Source organism: Furipterus horrens, unplaced genomic scaffold (assembly GCF_987537825.1).
Source record: "Furipterus horrens unplaced genomic scaffold, mFurHor1.1.pri manual_scaffold_7, whole genome shotgun sequence".
Lineage (NCBI taxonomy): Eukaryota > Metazoa > Chordata > Mammalia > Chiroptera > Furipteridae > Furipterus > Furipterus horrens.
The window spans coordinates 111535032-111546378 of NW_028327177.1; the positions used below are offsets into that span (position 1 = coordinate 111535032).

The 11347-nt window shown below is 40.9% G+C and overlaps 1 protein-coding gene across 2 annotated transcripts in view; it reads right to left on the bottom strand.

Moving 5' to 3' along the window:
• NCK1 (NCK adaptor protein 1) overlaps positions 1–6155 on the bottom strand; it is a 78347-nt gene extending 72192 nt beyond the window's left edge. Inside the window, exons 1-2 of one of the 2 annotated variants that reach the window (XM_090282994.1) lie at positions 6049–6155; positions 5147–5331 (exon numbers count right to left, since the gene is read on the bottom strand). The gene's annotated coding sequence lies outside the window, so the exon portion shown is untranslated. The remainder of the gene's footprint in view (positions 1–5146; positions 5332–6048) is intronic. The other variant, XM_090282993.1, reaches the window with a different exon arrangement.
• Positions 6156–11347: the final 5192 nt, after the last annotated feature.

Here is an 11347-nt window from a genome sequence, read left to right on the forward strand (position 1 = left end):
AGGCAAGATTTAAGACAGGAGAAAAACAAAGGGGGTCACCAGTATTACAGTAAGAGAAAGGTGGTTCAAACGAGTTCAAGAACTGGTAGACAAGGACAGAGCAATTCTACTCCTAGGTATACATAAACCAAAAGAAATGAGTGTGTATGTACACTAAAAGACTTCTAAGTAAATGTTTTAGAGCAGCTTTGTTCATAATAGCTAAAAAACCGAGAAGAAACCAAATATCCATTAATGTTTTATTTTAATCAATTAATTTATTTTTAGAGAAATGGGAAGAGAGGGAGAGAGGGAGAGAAACCTCCATGTATGAGAGAGATGAGTTGCCTCTCACATGCACCCAAGGGGGGGGGGGAAGACCTGGCCCAAAACCCAGGCATGTGCCCTGACCAGGAATCGAACCTGCTACCTTTCAGTTTGCAGGCCAGCGCTCAATCCACTGAGCCACACCAGCCAGGGCTAATTTTTTTTAACTGTATATTCATTAATGGAATATTACCATTAGTGAAAAAAGAAAGAAAATTATTGCTACACCCAACATCATGGGTGAATCTCACAAACACAACGTTAAGCAAGAGTAGCCATACACAAGAGCATATACTTTATGGTTCTATTTACATTAATTTCAAGAACAGGCAAAAATAACCTATGATGATATAAGTCAGAACAGTGATTACCTTTGAGGGTAGCAGATACTGATTGAAAAGAAGCAAGACAAGAGCCTTCTGGAGCACTGGAAATGTTCTATACTTTGATCTGGGTGTTGGGTATATAATGTCTATAAATGCAAAAATCTGTTTATATACATTGAAATTTGTGTACTTTGCAATTTAAAAAACATTCTCTAAACAAGTTTTTAAAGAAATTAATGAGATTTTCAAATGAACACCATAATAGCAATTAACCAAAAGAAAAATTTTAAGGCCTCACAAAGATCTTTATTGCAGTTATTAATAATAGGAAAATAAAAACTGGAAATAACACAATAAATGAGTGCCATGCAAACCCTGGATTTCTCTAGTGTGAGAAATTATTTGGCACCTTTCTGTTACCAGCAGTCAAACTTAATACATACTAATTAACCTAAGGGAGCCATCTATCTAGAGGGAAGAGCATGCTCACAGGTTCCAGAGCAAAAAATGAGCTTGATTAAGCACAGTTCAAAAAGTAGGCTAAAAGAAGGGAAATAGGAAAGAGAAGAAGCTGGAAGTAGGCAAAAAGACAAATCATGGAAGGCCTTATAGGCTTTTCAATGAATATAAAAAATAAAAAGAAATAAAAGAAACTCCCTAGGGAAGAATTCTGGAAGGGATTGTACACAAAGCAGTCTAAATGTTTCTAAAAGTAACAATTGTTATAATTCAAGAACATGTAGTAACTGGAGGTAGTCAAGTATTTCTAAGAAAAAAGGTCCAATACCTTGTTTAATTAACAAAACATTTTTTAAATACAGCTGGAATACAGTAGTCCCTCTCTAAATCACAGTTCACTTATCATGGCCTCACTGTATCGCAGGATTTTAAAAAATATTGTATTTAATTATTTATCGTGGATTTTTCGCTATATCGCGGGATTTTGCGGTACTGTATACGTATGTTGTTAGTTACATAGGTTTAAGAGTGTAGAATATGTTTAAGAACATAAGTAGTTTTATAAAAGCGTGAAAAAGGTTAATAAGGGAGTGGGAAAGGTTAATAAGGGACTGGGGATGGTTTATAAGTGTGTGGGAAGGGTTTATAAAGCCTTAAAATATATATAAATCCTAAAATAAATGTAAGGTTCTTATTTCACAGATTCTCACGTATTGCGGGGGGGCGGGGGGGGAAGTCTAGAACGTAATACCTGTGGTAAATGAGGGAATACTGTACTTAAAAAGTACAAGACACATTAACTTCCTCACTCTATATGTTATTTGAGTGGATCTACCTACAACTGTAGGAAAACTCTGACTCCAAAAAACCTCCGCTGCCTTGCGGCATACCTCTTCAGGGGAAAGGCTAAGGGAGTAAACCCCGACAGAAAATCCGGAGCCGGAGTCCCTAAGGCGGTTTGACGTTGTAGTCAACACCGGCAACTCCTGCGGCGCAACTGAACCCAAGCTGTATTGACTCCGTCTTTCCCTTGGACCCTTCAGCTGCGAAGAGAGGGGGGGTCTGCTGCATGGGCAACAGCGGACCCTCCATATTACCCTGCCCAGGCTCTGTAGCTTCAGCGTCATCGCAAGATGTCGATTCAACACGGGAGGAGACAGATACTACCATGTCACTCCCGAGTTGGACTGCACAGCCATTCTCGGCGGTGCAGATGGACTCTTAAGAAGCTACACCATCGTCTCTCGAGACGGACGGCTGCCGACGACGACGACCTACAACTGTGATTTGCAAGCATGTACTCAAGTTTTTGGAAGGCTGATTCTATAAAAACAAATATCAACAAAACCCTTTTTAGATGCACCTATCTTTTAAAAGATTTCCCCAACCCATATTCTCACTGCTTTATTCTATTGGTCTATTTGAACAAAAGCAGAAATTACTCATACCATACTTATGTCCAATTCAGTAATCCTTAAGTACAATTTCAAGAATAAAAACAACAGAATCAGTGTTTCAACAGTTTATTTTAGCAGATTATTTAAATAAAAATAAGCCACTATAAACAACAAAAAACTAAAAGAAAAACAGCCTCTAACGTATTTCAGACCAAAAGAGTAAAGCATCCCTTCCAGAAATACTTCACCTAATAGTTTTCTGAGCTACCTGTCTTATACCATTCAACTCTTGATATATGAACAAATGTAAGAAAAATGCCAAGGTAACCGTATGCTGCTGCTATTCACAGAAACGTAATAGAGTTAAAAGAGGGGAAGACATGAAGAGCAAACATATGTATAAAATTCTCTAACTCTCCAAATATAACAAATGGTTTTCAGAATGCTTTGCTCAATAAACAGACTGCTCAATAATCTGGTCTGACAGATAAACAAAGTGATAAAGAAGCAAAATGTAAAAGTGTTAGTTACTATTTTATCAAAAAGAGAACTTATACATAGATCATTAAATTAAGTGATAAGCCCTTCAGGTTTTCCTCCAAACCATTACATTGTTCCCATCTACTTTCAAGGCCCCCCAAAGATTGTCTCTGTATCAAAAGATTCAAACTCTAGCATAACATGTCTAAGAGATTCATTTACTTTTTAGTGAGTCATAGGACTCAACTGTAGAGATAACATTTTTTGTTAATGTTGATATATCTAGCAAGCACAGAAAGACTGTAGACATAAATCATTGTTTTAATAATTTAAATGATGCAAATCATGAAGGCTCCCCTGCCCTCATAAAAAAAAAGTTCTGAATTTATGAGAAGGCATAAATACACAAAACATAAAGTAACGTGAAGCAAACAACAAAAACAACACTGTAAGAGATTAGTAGTTCCATAAAGAATATACAGAAAATTTGTAAAAATACACAGAATTTGCATTAGGAAATCAAGGGTTGAGTCTTGGCTCAGCCACTAATTATGAGATGTGTGCTTTAAATGCAGGTATTCTGTACGGATTGCATTTTCCTTATCTATAAATAGGAAGACTGGATCCAACAATAAGGGATATGGGTTCAAAGGAAAACAACACAGGGAACAGAAAGATCTGGAAGGCTACACTGAAGAACCAAAAATGAAACTTCAACAAAATTTGACTTTATTTGCCACTTGGGTCCCTTAGGAGGGAAACGTTCTATTATAAACGTTCTTTTAAAGACTAGGGAGGCTATGCACAGATTTTCAGTCTCACGATCTATAAAGGTAGAAAAATACAAAGTTTCAATGAGAACGAGATGGTCTGATTAGGTGGACAGCTCCTATACAGAAATAGTACTATCATTAGGAAATATGTTTTGAGGAGATTGTTAAAAGGCTAGGAATTCTGAACTATACTCTGTAGATAATAGGAAGCTATTGTTGGTTTAACAGTGAGGGATATGTTCAAAACACTATTTTAAGATTAAGCAGAAGGCTGGACATAGGACATACTATGTAGGAAGAAAAGGCAGACAAAAAACCTATTAAAAAGTTGAAGGAAATGTACAGGTATCTGAAAGAAATTTCAACAACCAGCTGACAAAAATCGGCCAATGACAGATACATGGATCGAGAAAGTCAAAGATAAAATCAAGGTTTGTGTCTGGGCAATTGAAAGTATAATATCACCATCACTGTCAGCATGTGGAATCAGTTTCAAAGAAAAGACTATAAATTCTATCTTTGAAACAGTTTACAGTGATAATCATCTAGATGGAATTGTTGCCTTAATCTTTAATGTCATTTTTGGCTCTGTCAGTTGTTATTCCTAAAACAAAAGAGCAAAGTATTTATGAAGAACTTGTTAAATGCTCAGCGATTTCCAGAGTCTCCACCAATTTTATGTATTGGCTCAATGGTTTAGTCTTCTATTGTAGGTAGAGAACACTTGGTGTTTTTCCATATCATAAAGGTGAGTAAATTGTAAGTTATAAAACTATGATAGAAAAAAAAGGGGACTCTATCTGTATTAAATCAAGTCTTCCTGACAAGTGATTTATAACAATCACATCAAATCTACTTTGAGCTTTGGCAGGTCCACAGAAAAATAAATCCAGGGTATAAACTATTACTCAATAACTAAGAAACATTCTATGTATGCTTCAAGATTTATTTACATGGACTAAAAGATAATGCTTAGAAAAATAAAGCACACAATTTAAAATTTAGTTTCTGAACAAGCACAATTAAGGAGTCTGAGACACTCTGCAAATACTGTTTAAAGATATTACATCTAATTCTAGAGCTCATTCCCACAGATTGCAATTTTCCCAAAGAAAAATATCTCAAGAGTTTGTGATCAAGATGGAACGAAATTGTTAAGCAACCAATGCATATTTCTTGAGTTACTATCCAAATTGTGAATGGGATGCCAACTTAAAAACTGATCATAATTGACAGTTACCAAACAAAACCTTATTCTTGAATTATTTCCCCATTTATTTTGTGACCTCGCTGATAATTGAGACTTCAGGTACAGTGCTTTCCAGGCGCTTAATAAATTGTATGGTTGGGTTTTCATAAATCTAACAAAGTAAGATTTTTAAAAAGGAATTAACTTGTGAAATACCCCTTTTGACCAGACACTGAGATCCTTTGCTCATAACCCAAGATGAGGTTAGAAAATTCTCCTTAACTTCATTCTTTCCTACTTCGTAAAGTTTCTTACAGAATCTAACAGGCAGAATTCTTTTCAGGTGACCAGCTCATCAGCTCGACATTAATTGTGCGTCTATTATGGTACGGTTCTCAGCCCTGAACAAAATACAGCTTCCTGAGCTTCTAATGGCAAATTTAACTTTCATGGAAACACACAAGGTTACAAAACCAACCTTTCGAGATAGTTTTTTACCACATATATTACAAAAGCTGACAACCCAAGCAACTCAAGTACGGATCTATAGCGGATTTCCCAAGAACGAGGGTACCGGCTGGGTGGGGGGAAGGGCACAGGGAGCATCCCAAGGATGTCCACCCTCCGCACAAGGCTCTCTCCCTTCCTTCCTCCAACATTCCTACCTTCCGGCCTTGCATTAGGCCACAACAGGCAACGGGACTTCTTCGGGAGAAAAAGAAACAAAAACGGGCATGGTGCACACTGGAACCTCCCCCCACCAGCCTCGCGGGGGTGGCCGCCCGGGTGCTCACCACGACCTAGCGCTCCGGAGGCGGACAGGAAAACAGTGGGGCCGCACTGCACCCCACCCCCCGCCCCCGAGACAGTAACCCGAAGGTCGGGCGGAGAGACAGTTCAAACGCCCAGGCCGGGACAAGCGACCTCCCCGCCCCCTCCGGCTCAGCTCCGGGTCGGCAGACGGCGCCCCTGGGGCTAACTTCGCCGGGGAAGAGGAAGCGACACAGCGAATAGCAGGGTGTAAGGACGCAAGGGGCAAGAAAAGGTTCTTTGTGCATCTGCCTGCCGGCAACGCCGTCTCTCCTTCCCTCCGCCGAGCCTCGGTGGCCCCAGCTCACCTGAGGGAACGGACCAGGATATCGCCGCGGCCGCAGCGATGGCCGTTACGGCACGAGGCCTCCGCTCCGCCGCCGCCGCGTAGCTCTCAGGAGAGGGGCGGGGCGCGCGCAGCGTATGGGCGGAGCTGCAACGCCGACTGGCCGCGAGGCCGCAGAAGATCCGCGCGGGCAGGAAGCCCTGTCCTGACCCAATGTGATAGGCTCGATTTCCCCTTTCCTTCCATCCCTGACGCGAGAGCCGTCTGCACCGCACTAGGATTGGGCGAGCTCGCTTGTCAATCAATTCCTGTGCTAGGCGTGTAGTAAGCTAAGGCTGCGCGGCGGAGAGAGCTAGAGAGAGGCGCCGAACTCCCACCCGGGGTCGGGTAGCATTTGCTACCGCGCTGACTGCTTTGGGCCTTCCTCCTCAGTGCCTCAGGAGAGACTCTACATCAAAAAAAAAAATGACTGCTTCCCGAGGTCAGCCCCAACTTCTCTGGGATCTTCCTCCAGGTTTCTGCACCTGGAGAGTCTTGACAGATGAAGATTCTTGGGGGCGGGAAGCAAAATGGAAAAACAAACCAAGACTTGGAAATGGGAACCTGAGAGAAAATTTTAAAACTATGCTTAATTTGACCCACAAATTTAAGTAAGCTGAGTCTCATGGTCTCCGAAATGTCTTGGCGTGCAAGGTAGCTTCCAGTCTCGTTTGCAGTAGTCATGCTGTGAGGAGGAATGACTGACCTTCAGTGACAGGACTTCCTGCTCTTAGGGGCACAGCCCCAGCCACCTGCCGAGTCATCAGTAAGTTGGTTCACCCGACGCAAGGCGACAGCCCCCCACAACATTCCTCATTCCTTCCTAACCAGCTTTGTGGCTCAGGTTAGGCTTGCCTCCTCAGGAAAGACTGCTTGGGTTAGGCCCTTCATGGAACACTGGTGTTTTCCCCATCCAAGCTGTTGAAATAGTTTGCCCATATCCCTATCTAGACTATAGACTCCATTTAAACCAAGAGCCATGTCAGTTTTCAGTTTTTTCCCAGTGCCTAGCACGTGATAGATCATCAGTAAATACTGTTGAAGGCCTTAATGCATCTCCCTTTCCTATCTTTAATGCTGGGCCTGACTCGAAGGCCCAAGAATTTACTTTTCTGCATTTACTTCGAAGTTATTCGTTTGAATGCTGATAAATGTATGGGGTATGCTTGCCATATATAGGATCACAAGGTCAAGATCAAATCAAGCTCAACTTGCAGCCTTTCCTGGTTTCAAATTGGGTGATGCAAACAGCATGAAACTCAGAGCAACAGTTACTCTGTTTACATCTCATTGTCATTCACAGTGAATAATGTAAGTGAATTTTGAATTTACTCTAAAGGTCTAAGTACCTTTGCATCTTTTATCATGGCTGCTATGGACTGAATTGTGTGTGCCCTCCCGAAATTTATATGTGAAGTCCTAACCCCTGTATTTGGAGATAGGGCCTTTAAGAAGGTAATTAAGTTGACTGAGGTGATAAGAGTAGGGCTCTAATACTATAGGATTAGTGTCTTTCTAAGCCCTGGCTGGTTTGGCTCAGTGGATTGAGCATCGGCCTGCGAGCTAAGTGTCGCTGGTTCGATCTTCCGGTCAGGGCACATCAGAGAAGGAAAACTCTGACTCCAAAAAACCTCCGCTGCCTTGCGGCATACCTCTTCAGGGGAAAGGCTAAGGGAGTAAACCGCGACAGAAAATCCGGAGCCGGAGTCCCTAAGGCGGTTTGACGTTGCAGTCAACACCGGCAACTCCTGCGGCGCACCTGAAGCCAAGCTGTATTGACTCCGTCTTTCCCTTGGATCCTTCAGCTGCGAAGAGAGGGGGTGTCTGCTGCATGGGCAACAGCAGACCCTCCATATCACCCTGCCCAGGCTCTGTAGCTTCAGCTTCACTGGAGAGGACACCCCAGCGTCATCGCAAGATGTCGATTCAACACGGGAGGAGACAGATACCGTGTCACTCCCGAGTCGGACTGCACAGCCATTCTCGGCGGTGCAGATAGACTCTTAAGAAGCTACACCATCGTCTCTCGAGATGGACGGCTGCCGCCGCCGCCGCCAACGACGACGAGTGTCTTTCTAAGAAGATACACCAGAGAGCTTATGGTTTTCACCATGAAAGGACACAGTGAGAAGGCAACCATGTACAGCCAGAAAGAGTTCTCATCAGGAACTGACCATGCTGGCACTCTGATGTGGAACTAAGCCTGCAGAACTGTGAGAAATTAAATTTTTATTGTTTGAGCCACCCAGTCTGTGGTATTTTGATATGGACTGAGATACTGTATTTATTTTTGAAGCATGAGAAACTTGTCCAGAGGCTAAAACTATTTTTCCAAAATCACATAGCAAACTGTTAGGAAAACCTAGCTCAATACAATTCTAGTTACATATTTAACATGTGATGGGGGGAGAAGGTATTAATACAAATACAATAGATAAAGTGGTTCTTGCCATCAGGGTAGCTTATACCACCTACCTTAAATGGGGAAAATAAACACAGGAAAAAATATGCTTAAGTTGTAAGTATAGATTTATTTTGTAAGGAAATATGTGTTTTGAATTGGCCAATGATCTGAACAGACCTTTCCAAGATTTTGATGCATTTTTTTATTGTTATTCTATTATAGTTGTCCCAATTTTGGGGGGGGGGGGCGGTTTCAATTACCGTTGTCCCATTTTTCCCCCATTTCTCTCCCCCTCCCAGCCCACCCCTTCTCCCACAATCATATCCCTCCCCGTTGTCCATGTCCATGAGTCATTTATACACGTTCTTTGACTAAACCCTTCCCTTACTTATCCCCCTTCTCTTCCTCCCCCCTCCCTGTTGTCCCAATTTTTCCCCCATTGCTCTTCCCTGCCCTGCCCACCCCCACTCCCACAGTCAATCCCCACCCTATTGTCCATGTACATGGGTCCTGTACGTGTTCCTTGATGCAGATTTCTTGACTACTGTGTGCCATCTATTTAAGCAATAGAAGAATTAAGGAATTTAAAAGTGTTGTATTTACTGTAAACATGTTTTTTTCTTAAGTTTTTTTATTTTCCTTAAGTTTCCTCATTACTCAGTCTTACCAGGAACTCTTCTAAAAAAGAAAAACTCAAAAAACATATGAAAAAAAAGAAGTTAAAAATAAGGAAACAGCAATGAAAGAGGAAAGCATTGGATGGAGGATAGATAGGCAAAAAGTCATGTGTCAACTGCAGTATGAGCCTTGACAGGTGTGGCTCAGTTAGTTGAGCAGCAACCCACAAAGCACAAGGTTCCTGGTTCGAGGCCTGGTCAGGACACATGCTTGGATAGTGGGTTTGGTCCCTGGTTGTAGCATGAATGGGAAGCAGCCAATTGCTGTTTCTCACATTTATGTTTCTGACTTTTTTTTCTCCCTCCCTTCCCCTCTCTAAAAATAAATAAATAAAATGTTTTTAAAATATTTTGAAAAATTGTAGTATGATATAGTTAGAAGGAATGGAGTCCATATTCTTATGGGGTGGGAGTTATTCCAGAGACTTCCTTTAACACATGCATGTTGCTGCTTTTTCCTCTTTTTTTTTTAGCAGAATTCAAACCAAAAACAAGAATCACCCTTCATAACTAGTGCTGAGTGGACCAGGGTCTAGCCAAAATCAAGCAACGGGAAAATTTAAGTCAGAACTTAAGACCTATGGACAGGAAATGGGGCTTCAGATGTGAGTAGCTGATCTGTCTAGGATAAAAATTTGCAGGCAACTCATTTCATTAATCCCAAAGGAAAGGATTTAGGAAGACAGGGAAGGGAAAAGAGAGCCTCCATGTCTCACAGGCTCAGTTGTGAGGTATAGAAATTAGTGGACCCTGGAAACTAACTTCTGGATTGAATATTGTTATGCTTTAATAGGTATTAACTCAACACAAATTTATTAAGAGTCCACTCTGTGGTAGGCACTACAATATGTACTGGAGATCTAAAAAGATCTGTCTTAAACTTAAATGAGCTCAATCCAGTATCAGAGAATGAGATTTACACAGATACTTATTATTAATATAGTAAGTACAGCAATAGTATGTACAGTGTGATGTTAAGCCTCAAGGGGAGGAGAGTTGTGTGGTCAGGCAATTAAATAAGCAAAAAGAAGGGCTTTCTACATAGAGAGGTCTGCATAAAAACGTATTACACCATAGTAAAATATTGCTGGAGCAGATGCCTGGAAATGTAAGCAATACTGGGTTATTGAAGTTAGGCACTTTAAACTTTATCTTATAGGCAATGAGAAGCCATCAAAGGGTTTTTGTTTAGCACTTTAAAATGTTATTCTGTTGTTTTCTGGCCTTCATGGTTTATGATGAGAAGCCAGCTGTAATTCTTATCATTGTTTTCCTGAATGTCATATATCTTTTTCTGGCTGCTTTTAAGATTTTGTTTTTTTTACCTTTTGTTTATCGGCAGTTATACTATGTTACTAGGTTTGGTTTTCTTAGTATTTATCCTGCTTGGGTTCACTTATCCTTGTTTCTGTGGGTTGCTGGTTGTTTTTGTTTCCTTTTTGTCCAATTTGGAAAACTTTTGGTCAGCATTGTTTCAAATATTTTTTTCTTTTTCCTTTTCTCTTCTGAGACTATACTTATGCTTACACTAGACTTCTTAGTCCTTAATACATATCATTCCAGGCTTTGTTAATTTTTTTCAAGTCTTTTTCTTTCTATACTTCAATTTGGATAATTCCTTTTGAAAACCAGTATCTAGTAATTGCTAGAATATTTTAATGTTAACATTTTACCAAAAGCACAGACACCAAACTAATGACTAGGGGTTCTTTTGGGGAAAGTTTGGAGACACATTAGTGAAGAAAATAGAAATTACAAGGCAACTACAACACAGAGAATTTTGTATTGGATGTTGATGTGAGACAATAGTAAGAAGCTAGGAAAATTCCTTGGAGAGTGGAGTGGGGAAACTGAGACTGAGACAGATAGCTGAACAAATCAGGCAAGCAATTTATAGCCAGATAATAAATTGCAAGGTCTTATCTCACACATTCCAAACCATGCTGTGGGGGACTCCGTCAGTCACCATCCCTTTCATGTGACATTCTTTGAAGGTGAAACTGACCCAAGAATGACCTATATGCTCACTTTGACTCATCAGCATATTAAAGGACACACCTGGGAAGCTGATGAATATTCTATTGAGATGCCCCCCTGAGACCTCCCCTAAAATTCCTGCCTTTAGATAAAAACCCTTTTAAAAAAGGACCCAGTGTGTTCTCACTGTCTAGGGCAAAACCTCACCTTTCTTCAGGCGGGTA